Raw genomic sequence first — 17,616 nt, forward strand, 5'->3', positions numbered from 1 at the left:
CACTTTTCCCCAACTTCAGCATCATTCTGGAAGCTCACCACCTCTACGAGGCTTTCCCTGATTAGTTGTCTTCTCCTCGGATCATATATTCTCTCCTATATTCTCATTACTTTTACACCACCTTTTTCTACATTTTTGACAAAGTCATTCAGTCCATGAATTCCTACTCATCAAGAAGCTCCAGTGGTTGCCATCCACCGCCACATCAAACAAAAACTCCTAACCAACTACTTTAAAACCTTCAATCACCTTGTCCCCTCCTACCTTACCACCCTGATTTCCCACTACAACTCAGCTTGCACACTTCACTCCTTTAATGCCAACCTACTCACTATACCTCAGTCTTGTCTATCTCTCTGCTGACCCCTTGCTCACATCCTGCCTCTGGCCTGGAACACACTCCCTCTTCATATCCGTCAGACAACTACTCTCCCCACTTTTAAAGCTTTATTGAAGGCACATCTTCTCCAAAAGGCCTTCCCTGACAAACCCTTTATTTCCTCTTCTCCCACTCCCTCCTGTGTCACCCTTGCACTTGGTTTTGCAAATTTTATTCACCCCCACCCTCAGTCCCACAGAACTTACGTACATTATCCGTAATTTGTTTATTCATATTAATGTCTGTCCCCTCTCTTGACTGTAAGCTCATTGTGGCCAAGAAGCATGTCTACCAACTCTATTATATTGTGCTCCCCCAAACCTTAATATGGTGCTCTGCACACACTAAACACTCAATAAATATGATTGATTGATAGATTGGCCACCTTAGCATTTTTGCACTGACAATCTCTCATCACACTTTTGAACATATCAACATATATACTCTATGTCACAACCTTATTGGTAAATTATTTTATGTCTGCCTCCCTTGATTAGGCTGCAAGCTCCTTGGGGACAGGGATAGAGTCACCTACATCTATTTTCCTCTCCCATGGGCATAGTGAATAAGAATTTGGTCAAGTGCTCAATAAATACTATGGATTGGTTTTAAAATATGTCCCCCTCGAAACATACACTTCCTATTTTTATTAATGATAAGAATAATAAAATGTCATTTGTTGAACACTGGCTATGTGCCAAGCATTGTTCTATATGTTGGGATAGATACAAGGCAAGTTGGGCACAGTTCCTGTTCCACATGGGGCTCACAGTCTGTGGAAAAGAGAACAGGCATTTTACATTTTACATTCTCCATTTTACAGATGAGAAAACTGAGACACAGAAGGTTAAATGACTAGTCCAAGATTACATGCCAGATTAGAATTTAGGTCTCCCTGACTCCCAGGCCCATGCTTCTTCTTTCTCAAGCCTTGTTACTTCTCATGAAAAAGAATCCCTTAACCAAATTCTCACAAAACAAGACCAAAAAATGATGTTTGTAATTCCTGGGCATTTTTCTTAAATCTTCCTAATTTCTTTTATTTTTTTCTGTAGCCTTTTATGAACTAGCTTTTCAGTCAACTAGGATGTGAATATCCATTCAACTATATAACTTCCCTAACCTTATTAGAATACCTCCAAATCCTAATAACTCTATATGAAATCAAGCCTTTACAAAATGTAACCTTCTATGGATCCCACTTTTACTTTCATATATTTGATTGAGAATATGCATACCTTACTTCATGATTAAAAAGAACATAATTCAATAATAGGAAATAATTAACCTAATCCCCCAATTTTACTAAAATGTATACTCTCCAGAATTCCAGCCCAATACACAATCTCTATTTAGTACCCAGAAGGTAGTTTCAGTGCATTATGTAATGGACTCATCTTAACAAAGCTTAAAGTGTTTGCTTTCTAAGGGAAAATGTCAAGTGGGAACCATCAGAGGAGAGTTTTAATGAATCACTATTCATTATAATTTACATTCTCCGATAAATAGCCAACTCCAACACAGTGATTTTCCATTGACCACAAAACTTTGGAATATGTCTTATATGGTCTCTGAGTTTCACTGCATCCTCTGAGTATATTCAAACAGTTAATAGTAAAATTGAGAAAATTAATAAATATAGGCTCATTTTCTTTCAAAGAGCCCCTTTATGGGGTACCTTTATTTTGAGAAGTGCAACCAACCTCTTTGAATCCTTTTAGCCTTTTGGAAAGCTTGCTAAATCACAGAGCTCTTGTAAGCTCAATCATTTCTATTATTGTTGGCACTTAGGTATAAAACAATTAGTAACTCAGTGAAGCCATTAGTAAAAGGAAAGATGTCCATTTAAATTGGCATTTCAATCCCAACATTTGCAGAAAATCAAAGTGCCTCTTATGACAACTTAAAAATATCTTATGTAAAAATTTCAGGAGACCTTGATTATTTTCGCTAGGGGCATTCTACTGGGAGTGTACCGTACCTGAAATAGATGACCTAATTAATCTCTTTGGTCTTTAATTCCTGCGATCCCATCCATCAGTGATAGAAAGGATTTAGTTCTGCATAATCCTTTCTCATAATGTGAAATAAAGATATCTGACCAGGAGAGTGTGCATTAACAGAACAGATGGACAGATAATTTACTGAAAGACAAGAATTGTATCTTTACTGCAGTACAATAGCGTCAGTCCAGTTCTCACTAACTTTTAGCATTTCCAGAATTTTACGAATGACCGCCGTGTTGTTCAATGGTTTAACGATTCACCACTACCATCAATATTTCTTTCTAACAAAGTGACAAGCTGAATTAGCTAGGAAAATAAAATTGGCCATGATGATTCATAGCCACATTCTAAACTGAGTTGTTAAGAGTATAAGGGAGGGATGTTAAGGATCACACTGTCTCAGGATCAAAATCTAGCAAAATTTCATAGGACCTGTTTCGTTGCCTTTTTTTCTGACATGTAAAGCAGGATTGACAAATGAAATGTGGTCCAACGAGGAACAAAAAAAATCTATGCTTAGCTATGTTTACACATCCCATGCACTTTTTAATTCAAATAAAGTGCAACTCCTCCCTATTTCAGGTAGTATTTCTGACCACCTTTCCTATCACAGGAGGAAAGCAACTCTGTTCTAGTGCCTGGACAGAGTAATTTTACTTTATTTTCAACAGTCCGGCCCACGAGCTTCAGTCCTCTAGTGTTAACCTTCTCACTGTGGCTCTGTCTTGCTTGTCTCACCGCTGATGTGTCCTATCACATCCTGCCTCTGGCCTGGAATGCCCACTCTCCTTAAATCCAAAATACGATTACTCTCCCCACCTTTAAAGCCTTATTGAAGGCACATCTCCTCCAAGAGACCTTCCCCAAATAAGCCCCACATTTCCTCATCTCCCACTTCCTTCGCCATCTCCCTGACTTGCTCCCTGAGTTCTTCCCCCTTCCCAGCCCCACAACATTCATGTACATGTCTGCAATTTATTTATTTGTATTGATGTCTGTCTTCTCCCCTCTAGACTATAAGCTCATTGTGGGCAGGGAATGTGTCTGCTTATTGTGGTATCGTAATAATAATGTTGGTATTTGTTAAGCGCTTACTATGTGCCGAGCACTGTTCTAAGCGCTGGGGTAGACACAGGGGAATCAGGTTGTCCCACGTGGGGCTCACAATCCCAATCCCCATTTTACAGATGAGGGAACTGAGGCACAGAGAAGTTAAGTGACTTGCCCACAGTCACACAGCCGACAAGTGGCAGAGCTGGGATTCGAACTCATGAGCCCTGACTCCAAAGCCCGTGCTCTTTCCACTGAGCCACGCTGCTTCTCCAAGTACTCTTGGAGTACTCTTCCAAGTGCTTAGTACAGTGATCTGCACACAGTAAGCACTCGATAAATAGAATTGAATGAATGAATGCATTTACCTTTGCTTATTTTTAGGCAATATGGAGAAATCTGAATCAGCTGCCACCTGCCATTTAATATTACATCAGAATGCATATTGATGCAATTTGCAAAATAATTTTCAAATCTATCCTACTTTATCTTCAGGAATCATGCAAATTATAGTGCTCAAAATTAAGAAAAAAATTTTAAAAAGTAAAAGGCACGCTTTTCAAACATATCATTTGGAATGTAAAAATAATTCATTTATCTGTGTTTGGATTTTATCCTTATGATGAGCTATAACATATAGTTTAGGCATAAAAGAGGTATAAATTAATTTTATAATCTTGGCATTTTTTCTAATTTAATAATCATTACCAGGGATGCACATGTAGCAGTGTGGACACTGTCTAAAGGAATGTCACTTATGCATAGGAAGATAACATCATCAATAACAGTATCTTCTAATGCCAAGGAACATCTGGAAATTCTTTTAAGCTTGTTTCCATTTGTCTCCTTTTTAAAAAAAATTACCTAATTCATGTGTTGTGATCCTCACAATGTATAAAATGTGATGAGATTCAGCTCCTTCAGGACTGGGTGATGGGATGATTTATGTTTGTTTTGGTCAACAATGACCCAAGTAACCTCACATAGCTAGACTTTAATGCACCCTTCCACAGTGGAAAATCAGCTTCAAATTAATCACTGTTTCAACAATTTCCTATTGACCTATAGAAACAGTACTATCCTGTTCTTGCACAGAGACATTCAATCTTTTGACCCCCCATCCAATTTTTTCCAGTCAGCACGCCTCATTTGGTCTTCAAACTCTCACTACCTTCCCTTGACACATAAATTGATACCCTCAACACCCCATTCCTCTCCATTGAACTCAACTCCTTCTCTCCCCTGTCCCTCCATTGATCTTGCACCACTAACTTGTAATCCTGGATCACCTCCACAGTGGGCTTTCTCCACTCCTATGTTTGAGCTGTGGAGTGCTACTGGTAGGAATCCAGGCACCCCACTGTCTGCATCCATTGCCTATTCATCTTCACCTACTTTACATCTGCTGTCTCCTCCATACAACGGTAATACCTCCCCATCCTTGTTGACACCCATAACCCACTGTGCATGCCAGCTGTTCCAGATGTTTAACTTCCTCCTCAAATCTATTGTCTCCCCACCCTCCCCCATCTCTTTCCCCTATAGACCTGATCTCTTTCCCCTATAGACCTGACATACACTTTATTGATCAAATTGAAACCACCAGGCATGATTTCCCTAAAATCTCCCTTGATCCTTGCCAGTTCCTGAATCCTGACCCCTCAAAAGCCCTCCCAGTTTTCCAGAGAGTATCTCAAAAGGAGATCCCTAGCTTCCTCTCATAATCTACCACCTCCATCTGTGCATCTGATCTCATCCTTTCATACTTTATCAAAAAAGTTGACCCTTCCTTCAATCATTCATTTCCTAATGGCTTCTTCCCCACTGCTTTCAAACATGGTCACGTCTCCCCTTATATAAAAAAAAAATCCTCCCTCGACCCCATGCCTCCCTCCACTTATCTCCGCATCTCCCTCCAACTATCCCTCTCCAAACTCCTTGAGCGAGTTATCTTACACCCACTACTTCTACTTCCACTCCTCCAGTTCTCTTTGACTCCTTCCAATCTGGTTTCCCCCCTTCACTCCACAGTAATCACCTCCGTTCCCAATTCTCAGCTGGCTTTGACACTGTGGACACATTATTCTTCTGGAAACATTATCCAACGCTGGCTTCACTGACAGTGTCCTCTCCTGGTTTGCCTCCTATATCCCTGACTGCTCTTTGTCATTCTCTTTGGTAGACTCCTATTCTGTCACCCAGCCTCTCACAATATGAGATCCTCAAGGCTCAGTTCTGTGTCCCTCTCTATTCTCCACCTACACCCACTCCCTTGGAGAACTCATTCACTTCCATGGTTTGTATGGCAGTTGATTCCCAAATTTACCTCCCCAGCTCTGAACTCTCTCCTTCTAGGCAGTCTCTCATTTTCTCCTGCCTGTAGGGCATCTCTACCCAAATGACCCACCTAGTCTTTAAGCAAAACATTTCCAAAACAGAACTTTTCATCTATCCACCCAAATCCTGTCCTCCCCTGTCCTTCCCATCACTGTAGAAAATACCACTATACTCTCGACCTCACAAGGCCATTATCTTGGAATTGTCCTCACCTTATTTCTCTTATTCAATGACCATTTTTAATGGTTTTTATTAAGCCATTACTACATTCCAAGCACTATACCAAGTGCTGGAATGAATACAGGCTCATCAGGTTGGACACATTCCTTGTTTTACATGGAGATCACAATCTTATTACCTATTTTACAGACAGGTAATTGAGGTACAGAGAAGTTGTTACTTGCCCAGGGTCACACAGCAGACAAGTAGAGTAATGAAGATTAGAAGTCAAGTCCTTCTGACTCCCAGGCCAGTGTTCTATCCACTAGGCCATTCTGCTTTTTAGATTCAATATACCATCAAATCTTGTTAATTCTACCTTCACAACATCACTAAAATCTGCCCTTTCCTCTCCATCCAAACTGCCATTACACTGATCCAAGAACTTATCATATTTCCACCTTGACTACTCCATCAGCCTACTTGCTGACCTCTGTGCCTCCTGTCCCTCTCCATTCCAGTCTGCTTCCAAGATCATTTTTTTTCCTAAAAAACTGTTTTCAGTTCACATCTCCCCACTCTTCAAGAACCTCCAGTGGTTGCCCATCCAGCTCTGCATCAAAAAGAAATGCCTTAAAATAGATTTTAAAATGCTGAATCAGAATGCTCACTGAATTTCTACTACAGTGCAGACTTCACACTTTGCTCCTCTAAGAGCCAGCTTTCTCAATGAGCCTCATTCTCATCTTCCTTGCCATCAACCCTTTTCCCGCATCCCTCCTTTGACCTGGACCACCCTGCCCCTCTGAATAGAATGACCACTACTCGCCCCTCCTTCAAAGTTCTTATTAAAATCATATCTCCTCCAAGAGGCCTTCCCTGATAAAGTTCTATTTTCCCCACTACTCCTTATCCTTTCATATACCCTCTAAGTATTTGCTATGTGTCCCACCTGCAGTCTCAGAGTACTTATATATGCACCCAGAATTTATATATTTATATGTATTTAATGTCTGTCTTCCCATCTAGACTGGAAGTCCTCAAATGTTTAGGACAGTTCTCTGCCTGCAGTAAGAGACTTAGATCTGCCCCAAATTGCTTGGTTATCTTAGTTATTTTCTTAGTTATTATCCCAGTCGGTGGTAGTTCAGATTATCAATTTGGATAGGATAACTGTCATTTGGAAAAGTGTGTTTCTTAGTGTATTAGCACCTCCACAGAGGGTCATGGATTCTAATACCGGCTCTACCACTTGTCTGCTGTGTGATCTTGGGCAAGTGACTTCACTTTTCTGTTCCTCAATTCCCTCTTCTGTAAAATGGGGATTGAGACTGTGACACCCACATGCCACAGGAACTGCCTGTCCTGATATGCTTACATCCACTCTAGCATTTAGTACAGTGCCTGGCACATAGTAAGGGTTAACAAATGCTATTATGATGATTACTATCATTTTTAATATATTATCCTTTCAGAAAAAATATTTCATTGCAGATCTCTATTCCAATAAATATTGTTTTTCATTTCATATGCTTAGTACAGTGCTCTGCACACATTAAGTGCTCAATAAATACGATTGAATGAATGAATGAATAAATACCATTGAACGAAACCACAATAAACAAAAATGGAGCTGTGAGGAATGGTGGAATTTTCCTGCTATTTAATTCTTGTTTTGGTTTGGGTTTTTTTAAAGTCAGCTACGTAATTTAACTTTGGCACTAGATCTGTGATAATCAAGGAGCCCAGGATCAGTGGCGGCAGCATTCTGAGCAATTTCCTCAGCTTTTAAGGGTGTCTATGGCTTGTGAAGAGGGCTGGGAAAAAAGGGCTGGGAACGGCAGGGTGTTGAGGTAAAATAGGGAAGATCTTACGGAGTAGCACCTTAAATGGATTGAAAGTAGTGGAAAGAACACACTGCTGGGAGGCCGGGAGTCCTGGATTCCAGTCCAAAGCCCACTACTTGCCTGCTATGTGAGACCTTGAGTAACACACTTCATCTTCTGTGCCTCAGTATCTCTTCTGTAAAATGGGAAAGAAATATTTGATCTCCTTCCCCCTTAGACTGTGAATCCCAGGAAGCCCGGGGACATGTTTGATGAGATTGTATTTTATATAACCCAGCAATCTCTTTGCATTATTATTATTACTATGATTATTTTAAAACCTAACAAAGCTGTTCACTCTTCCTTCTGTGAGGTAGCACATGTCAGCATGTCATTAGACTTTGGCATGTTCCATTAGATTACTTAGAAATTGCAAGTGTAAATCTGATGATTTACTGGTGCAATATATTTAAAGAACATTTTACCACATAAAACTCCAAATGTATTTATTTGATTATATTTTCCCAACTTATTTATACAAATGGGTTATGTGTAGATTCTTAAATTATCTTGGCTCATTCCTTGCCATTTCTCACTGAGACTGGCTTAGCTGTCCATTGTTTTTTAGTATTTTTTTGTGTTTTTACATTTTGGGAATTGGGTTCTTTTCCTCATATTTCAGTCTGAAGGTACTTTCAGAATTGTTGACCCCTCACTGCCACCAAGAGGTTTTCTGAAATGTACTCAAGCAGAATAAGACCCAGAAGAGAGCCTTTGTGGGTCACTGACAGTTAAGGAAATGAGATGGAAGAGGAACAAATGGACAAAATTAAAAAGGAGTGCTTAGAGCTGGAGGAGGAGAACCACTTGCCCTTGCCACTTGGGCAAATCACTTCATTTCTCTGGGCCTCAGTTTCCTTATCTGTAAAATGGGAATTAAATCCTATTCATTCCTGTGAGTAGTAATTACTAATTTTTTATTAATTATCATTATTAGTAATTAGTAATTAGTAGTTAATAAGTAGTAATAGTGATAACAAGGACTGTGAGCTCCATGTGGGATAGGGACTATGTATAAACTGATTATCTTGTCTCTTCTCCAAGGCTTAGTTCAATGCATATGCACTTAATACATGCCATTAGAAAAACCAAATACACAAACAAAAACAGGTTCCTTAATTATCAACAAAACCAAGATCAAAAAGTTTATCCAGGGGGTGGGAAAGGTCTCCATTGTTCATTCATTCATTCATTCAACTGTATTTACTGAGCACTTACTGTATGCAAAGCACCGTACTAAGCACTTGTACTGTATGCAAAGCACCGTACTAAGCACTTGGACGATTACACTGTAACAATAAACCGACACATTCCTGTCTACAACAACCTCACAGTCTACAAGGGGAAACAGACATTAATATAAAATGTATATAAAAATTGCAATGTTGAAGACAGTTAAGAGATCAAGGAGGAAGGGAACAGATCAGATCGCCTTGGAATTAGTTTAAAAGGAGATCATTGGTGATATTAGAGAGTACAGTCTCTGTGAAGTCTCAGATGCACATGCATTTTGAAATCACAAGCCATTGTTGACTGCAATGGAAAAAAAAATGGCAAAAGAGGGAGACTATGATTAGACCATCTAGAAAACATGTAAGGCATTCTTTAGATTCCTAGTTGTTGCTGCTGATGGTGAAATTCTAACCATGTATTTTTGCAGGTAGCTACAGAAAAACCCCTTCTGATCAAGAACTCCTGCTGCACTCTATATTTAAAGATTTTTCCCTAGTTGTTTCATTGTGATAGTTACCTGTAGTGCTGAGATTTACTTCACTTATGCATCCTAATATGTAGAATAATGATCTTGAAGCCTCTGCACTGATTCACCACATCTCTAATTGCCACATGTCAAGTTACTCTGTTCACAGCTGAACTGTGTTCTACATTATTAGAGGTTTTGTTTCAGTGTGTCTTTAAAGCACGTCTTCTACCTTTATTTATGGTTGCCTCCATCAGCCAATTTGAAACTGCGGGGCTCTACTGTCATTATCCATTCTCCTCAGAGCTGTGTTACTAGCAGAGAACTACCAGTTCTAGTAGATTGACTAAATTGCAGGATCTCATTATTTGTGATCTAGTGTTAATTTTTTTATGTCAGGTATGGCATGAAGTTGATGGAGCTCTTCTTGAAACCAAATGTGGCTCTTGTAGCAAAACTAGGTTTAAAATCTGTAGTAAGACCATGTCTCACAATTACTCAAGTGATCTGAAGTTTGGGCCAAAGCATGATGCATCTTTAGAACCACATTCTGCCTACTCATCTCTCACCTCCCAAAAATCATTCTGGCTTTTTTTTTCCGGCTGCCTTGTCTTTGTCTCTTTCCTTGGTCAAAGGTTGGCTCTCTGTTGTAAAATTCACTGACAGTTTGAGATATTGAGGTATATGATATACAGAGAGATGACCAGCAGGAATCCTTATTTGTGTAATAGAATAAATTAATAAATTGTGGTATTTGTTAAGCACTTACTATGTGCAAAGCACTCTTCTAAGTGCTGGGGGGTACAAGGTGATCAGGTTGTCCCACGTGGGGCTCACAGTTTTAATCCTCATTTGGCAGATGAGCTAACTGAGGCACAGAGAAGTTAAGTGACTTGCCGAAGGTCACACAGCTGACTAGCAGTGGAGTGGGGATTAGAACCCGTGACCTCTGACTCCCAAGCCTGTGCTCTTTCAACTGAGCCATGCTGCTTCTCAATAGGGCTTTCTGAATACAAACTGGACCATACTTTTGATCTTTAGGTGAGTTTTCAGACAATGCCATTACTCATTTCCAAAAAGCAGTTCATAATTTCCAGCCCAGACTCTTGTGTTTGCACTCATAGCACACAGTCAAGTCTTATAATGATTTTAAAACCTTTTGATTACACTCTGCCAAAGGAGTTGGACAAATAGAATCAATGAATTTTATTCAAATTATAGTGCTGACTTAATGAACTTCAAAAGCCTTAAATTCTCCAAATCAGTGTTTCTGCTGTTATTTAAAGACTGTGCTATTTTGTCCACTAGAGACTTAAAAGGTTTAATTGATGTTTGCAGGCATTTCAAAACACTAATATATCAGATGGAAGAGTGATGAAAAATATCAGGAAAAAAAACATTTTCCAGGACTTAATAGAGACTCAAGAAAAAAACAACAAGTATAGAGTAGAAAATGAAATATTTTAATGCAATTCCTCCTCTTCTATATAGGTACAGTTTATCAATAAATTAATCAATCACATTTCTTAAGCACTTACTATATGCAGAGCACTGAACTAAGAGCTTGGGATAGTACAATATAACAATATAACAAAGACATTTCCTGCCCACAATGAGCTTACAATAAAGAAGGGAAAAAAGACATAAATATAAATAAATAAATTACAAATATCTACATTTATGTATGTATCATGTAGGATTATGGGGCTGGGAGGAGGTGATGAATAATGGCAGGAAGTCAGGCGGGTGCAGAAGGGAGTGGAAGAAGAGGAAAGGAAGGCTTGGTAAGGGAAGGCCTCTTGGAGGAAATGGACCTTCAATAAGGTTTTGAAGTGGGTGAGAGTAGTTGTCAGATATGTAAAAGGAGAAGCAGCATGGCTCTGTGGAAAGAGCATGGGCTTTGGAGTCTGAGGTCATGAGTTCAAATCCCAGCTCTGCCACTTGTCAGCTGTGTGACTGTGGGCAAGTCACTTAACTTCTCTGTGCCTCAGTTACCTCATCTGCAAAATGGGGATTAAGACTGTGAGCTCCACGTGGGACAACCTGATTCCCCTGTGTCTACCCCAGCGCTTAGAACAGTGCTCTGCATATAGTAAGCGCTTAACAAATACCAACATTATTAAAAGGAAGGGTATTCCAGGCCAGAAACAAGATGTGGGCGAGGGGTCGGCAGCAAGTTAGATGAGATCTAGGTACAGTGAGTACCTCGGCATTAGAGAATCAAAGTGTGTGGGCTGGGTTGTAAGAGGAGAGCAGCAAGGAGAGGTAGGAGGAGACAAGGTAATTGAGTGTTTTAAAATAAGGTGTTTCTGTTTAATGCTGGGGTAGATAGGCATCCACTGGAGCTTCTTGATGAGTGGGGAAACATGGACTGAGTGATTTGTAGAAAAATGATGCAGGCAGCAGAGTGAAGTATGAACTGGAAAGGAGAGAAACAGAGAGGGATAGGGTATTTGGATTAACAAGGAGGCAGTAGTTTGAATGAAGAGGAAAGGGTTGATATTAGCAATGTTGTGAAGGTTGAACTGACAGGATTTAGTGATACATTGAATATGGGGGGGGGGGGGTGAATGAGGGAGAGGATTCAAAGATAATGCCAAGGTTACAGGCTTGTGAGACAAGAAGGATGGTGGTGCTGTCGACAGTGATAGGAAAACCAGGGGAAGGCAGGGTTTTGATGGGAAGATAAAGAGTTCTGAAATGGATATGTGAAGTTTGAGGTGTCAGCAGGACATCCAAGTAGGGCTGTCTCGTAGGCAGGAGGAGATGTGAAACTGCCCCTGGAGCGGGCTGGAGACATAGATTTGGGAATCAACTGAATAGAGGTGGTAGTTGAAGCCTTGTGAGCAGATGAGTTCTCCAAAGGAGTGGTTGTAGTTGGAGAATAGAAGGAGACCCAAAACTGAACCTTGATGGACACACACAGTTTGGGGATGGGAGACAGAGAAGGAGCCCATGAAAGAGAATGAAAATGAGTGACCAGAGAGATAGGAGGAGAATCAGGAGAGGACATAATCAGTGAAGCCAAGGTTGAATAATGTTTCCAGAAGCATGGGATGGTCGACAGTGTCAAAGGCAGCTGAGGAATCAAGGAGGATTATTATAGAGTAGAGGCCTCTGGAGTTTTGCAATTCATTCTAGATTAAAATCCTTGCCAATACATTTGCCAAGTTCTTTTTAGCTCATTTCAGAAAACAAAATGACAAGTAATATTAGAGCTCTATTGACTCTTAAAAAGAAGCAGAGATTTGAAAGAGGGAATCTTCCATTAATGACTAATGTAGAATGGATATTTGTTAAAAAAACAAACATGAATTGCATAGAGATAGCTCTCAATTGCTAGCAATTCCATAAGAATCTTTCATATTGTGGGTGTTGGTTAATTCTACTATTTAGAACAAAGTCAGTGAACTTCTGTTCATAGATATAATTGTGATATTTGTTAAGCACTTGCTACATGCTGGGATAGATACAAGGTAATCAGGTCAGGCACAATCCTTGTCCTACATTGGGCTCTCAGCATAACTTGAAGAGAGAACAGGTATTGAATCTGTCCCTTACAGATGAGAAAATTGAGGGTGAGAGAAATTAAGCAATTAGCTCAAGATCACAGAGCAGGCAAGTGGCAAAGACGAGATTTAGAACACAGGTCCTTCTGACTCCCATTTCTATGCTCCTTCCAATAGGCATACTGCTTGACAGTTACATATAAAAAGCCTATTTCTTTCCACCTTTCATTCTTCAGGGTTTTTTATTTGGTTTTTACCAGAATGATTCATATATTTTGGACTTAGCCTGGAGCATTAAAGTCATCCAGGAACGAAGAAGACAAGAAGAGGCCATTAATACTTAATGGGCTTTCTAAAAACAGTAGTAAAGCCTCTAAAGCCTCATTTTCCCCTTTTCCCTCTGCTCCTCCACCTCTCCCTTCCCATCCCCACAGCACTGTACCCGTCCGCTCAACTGTATATATTTTCGTTACCCTATTTATTTTGTTAATGAATTGTACATCGCCTTGATTCTATTTAGTTGCCATTGTTTTTACGAGATGTTCTTCCCCTTGACGCTGTTTAGTGCCATTGTTCTTGTCTGTCCGTCTCCCCCGATTAGACTGTAAGCCCGTCAAACGGCAGGGACTGTCTCTATCTGTTGCCGACTTGTTCATCCCAAGCGCTTAGTACAGTGCTCTGCACATAGTAAGCGCTCAATAAATACTATTGAATGAATGAATGAATGAATAGTATGTACAAGTAGTCAGAAGTACACGTATGCAGAGTTGTAGCTAATACTTACAACAAATCTCTCCCTCTTTCTCTCAAGGAAAAAAAAAAAACAACGCCACCACAAAATTTCAAGTGAAGAAAATTGAGATTCAGAGAGGAAGACCAATCCTGAGTTCTTCATCCCCACAAATTATATTGGCACCACTTTGCATAAGGTAATGAGAAAAATACCAACTATTCTTATTGTGTTCTGTTCTAATGTACTAAAAATAACCAAGTTTGTGATCTGAAATAGTCATTGAAATTTCTTTACTTATGCTTTTTAGGAGAGGAACAATTTTCTAGGGCAATTTCTGAGTCTTCATGGGAAATGTTGTTTTCTCTCACTATCAGCTTGGGCTTCATCAAATCCAGAGTTGTCATGGTTCATTATCCATAGATGATCCGAGCAGTCTTGCATCATAAAAGAATATGCTGTGACATCTGTCTTTGTGCTTTTGTGTCCCACTGTACATATCACTCTTCAGCAAGGGCTTTTGTTTGCTTGTTTAATCTCCATTTTATGTGCCTTATATGAGAAGAAATTATGGTTTCAAGAATGCATACAAACAGTCTTGGAAATGTGCATATCATCCTGAAGCCATTATATAGGGATGGGTGCAGAACTAAGTGATCTTATTAACTCCTTCCAACACTTCTTGGAATCTTCATATTCCACCCAAATTATTTTCTTGGGACAATTCATCAATGGTATACTTTTATTTGAACTAACAGTCTTATTTCATAGAGTCTGGTGAAGTAAGGTGATAGGGTTGAATCTTTAATTGGATTTTTTTTTATTTAAATTTTTGTAGGCTGCTTGCTCAAGTTGCCTTCCATAGGACTGAAACTTGGTATTTTAAGCATTGATAATAATATTGTAAAGAAATTGCCAAACAATTTTGACCCAATATTCAGGATTGTATTGAATTGAATCTCAATTCTTGATACGTGCTACCAGCAATTATTAAATTTTAAAATTGCAATATATTCATTTAACTGCCTGGAAAATGCATAAGTCATTCCCATAGCTTAACACATCTTGATTTTCTATACACCCCCAACTCTGGTTACTTCAATATAAAACTTTAGTCTACCTTCACTCTAGTAGTGAAATAAAATTTTACCTGGGAGCCATAACCAGTGTTAACATTTATTTAATCTAATCCAGCTATTTTTGTATTTAAGAGACTTTAATGGTACAATTTCTTGCCGCAGCTTATCGTAACACTTGTGTGTATACAAATATAAAACATAATTATCATCACTAGTGTTATCTTCAAATATCAATGGCATATATGTATGTTTATATGTGTATACTATATATAGTAGTATCAATAGTGTTATTTTCAAATAGAACCAAGAAGCAGCATGTTCTAGTGGAAAGAGTTTGGGACTTAGATTCAGAAGACCTGGATTCTAATCCCAGGTCTGCCATTTATCAACTGTATGATCTTGATCAAGTCACTTAATGTCTCTGTGGCTCAGTAACCTCATCTGTAAAATTGGGATTAAAACTGTTAGTCCTCTGTAGGACCGGGACTATGTCCAACCTGATTATTGGGTATCTAACTCAGAGCTTAGTACAGTGTCTGCCTGGCAGATAGTAAGGGCTGATAAAATGCCATTAGAAATGGACAATAAACAAACAAAAAAGCAATTGCTGTATAAGACATTTAAATAGATATCCATCCTGGGACTGTGGCTCAAAAGACCAATAAAGGATCAATAAGCCAGTTTGATCAATCAACCAATCAATGGCATTTATTCTTGATTTTTACACTGTTGTTGGCAAGGAAGTGTCTGTTATATTGTTATATACTATAAGCTCCCAAGCGCTAATACAGTGCACTGACCCAATAAGTACTTAATACGATTGATTGACTAATTGATGGAGCACTTACTGTGTGCTGACCACTGTACTAAGTGTTTGAAAGAGAACAGTACAACACAGTTGGTAGTCATTTATCTGCCCACAAGAAAATTAGTCTTGTTCAATGAGAAGATTGAAACTTACAGTTCTGGTGAGAATTTTTTCATTTTTTTCATTTGGGCCTGTCAACTCACTGCAGATTAAGGCTTACTAGTACAGTGCTTGCTCTGGTGAAGAATTCTTGAATTTCACGAACACTTTTGCTCAGACCTCTACCACTTGGGAGGGGAAGTCCATCTCCAAACTGAGCTGCTGGGATATCCAAGGTGTTCCTGAGCACCCTTCCGGGATTATCAATAATTGGAAGACCACTAGCCAGTGACTCTCAAAGGCATGAGACTTTTCCTTAGGGTTATGAAGAGAGGAGACCCCACCATATCGTGAGGATATGGGCTTGAAGTGTCTTTCCAGAAGTGATGAAGTTTCATGAATGACCTTTGATCGTATATCATTTGGTTCCCAGGGAATAGCAACATGCATTGCCAGACAGTTGATCCAGATGGAGAGAGCTGTCTGAGAGAGAGATAGAGAGAAGGGGAGAAAGATTGAGATTCTCTCTGCTCACACTTTGCAGGGCTAGTCATGACCATGTCCTCATCTACTTGGCTAGTCATAACCATGTCCTCATCTACTTTTTAAGTTACTGTAGAGAAAGAGGTATGACATCTGTTGTGCTGATCCTTGGGGGTCTTCTTTTTTACTTTATTTATGTGTTACTCTTCCAACATACTACCAAAAAGCCCGGGGCCTTTTAATTCATCAGCAAAAGAGGATAGTTAGAGGAAATACTAACAGTAATAATTGTGGTATTGAAGTATTCATTCATTCATTCATTCAATAGTATTTATTGAGCGCTTATTATGTGCAGAGCACTGTACTAAGCGCTTGGGATGAACAAGTCGGCAACAGATAGAGACAGTCCCTGCCGTTTGATGGGCTTACAGTCTAATCGGGGGAGACGGACAGACAAGAACGATGGCAATAAACAGAGTCAAGGGGAAGAACATCTCGTAAAAACAATGGCAACTAAATAGAATCAAGGCGATGTACAATTCATTAACAAAATAAATAGGGTAACGAAAATATATACAGTTGAGCGGACGAGTACAGTGCTGTGGGGATGGGAAGGGAGAGGTGGAGGAGCAGAGGGAAAAGGGGAAAATGAGGGTTTAGCTGCGGAGAGGTAAAGGGGGGATGGCAGAGGGAGTAGAGGGAGAAGAGGAGCTCAGTCTGGGAACGCCTCTTGGAGGAGGTGAGTTTTAAGTAGGGTTTTGAAGAGGGAAAGAGAAGTAATCACCAGGTGCCAAGCACTGTGCTGAGCTTTACAGTACAACCCAATCAGATCAGTCCCACGTGACTCTCACAGTTTAAATGGCAGAGAGAACAGTTATTTAATTTCACAGATGTGGAAACTGAGGCACAGGGAAATTAGGTGACTTGACTAAGATCGATTAATTGGTAAGGGTCTGGAGTAGCACCCAGGTCTCCTGACTTGTGTTCCTTCTATTAGGCCACATTGTATGATTATGTAGAATTGGGAAAAGAGCAGTAATTACGAACATCTCAAAATTCAGAGATCCATATGCACATTCATGAGCAAGTAGACCTACTTTTGACAGGAATGGAAGACATGGATAACTCTCTAAACCAGGAATGTGACTAAGACAAGAAGTTCCTGGCCAGCCCAAACCAAGACAGGAGTCCCTAACCCTTCCAGAACCTGAATTTACTGTTTGTCCTCAACATCATCAGTGGTTTTTATTAATAATGTTGGTATTTGTTAAGCTCTTACTATGTGTAGAGCACTGTTCTAAACGCTGGGGTAGATACAGGGTGATCAGGTTGTCCCACGTGGGGTTCACACTTTTAATCCCCATTTTACAGATGCGGTAACAGGCACAGAGA

General features: G+C 39.6%; 1 protein-coding gene across 3 annotated transcripts in view; it reads left to right on the plus strand.

Annotated features, from left to right (window-relative positions):
* SYT1 (synaptotagmin 1) overlaps positions 1–17,616 on the plus strand; it is a 656,933-nt gene that overhangs the window by 156,944 nt on the left and 482,373 nt on the right. For all 3 annotated transcript variants that reach the window (XM_007666337.4, XM_007666335.3, XM_029079387.2), the window contains exon 2: positions 13,837–13,954. The gene's annotated coding sequence lies outside the window, so the exon portion shown is untranslated. The remainder of the gene's footprint in view (positions 1–13,836; positions 13,955–17,616) is intronic.

The sequence above is a fragment of the Ornithorhynchus anatinus genome, chromosome 14 (genome assembly GCF_004115215.2).
Source record: "Ornithorhynchus anatinus isolate Pmale09 chromosome 14, mOrnAna1.pri.v4, whole genome shotgun sequence".
Lineage (NCBI taxonomy): Eukaryota > Metazoa > Chordata > Mammalia > Monotremata > Ornithorhynchidae > Ornithorhynchus > Ornithorhynchus anatinus.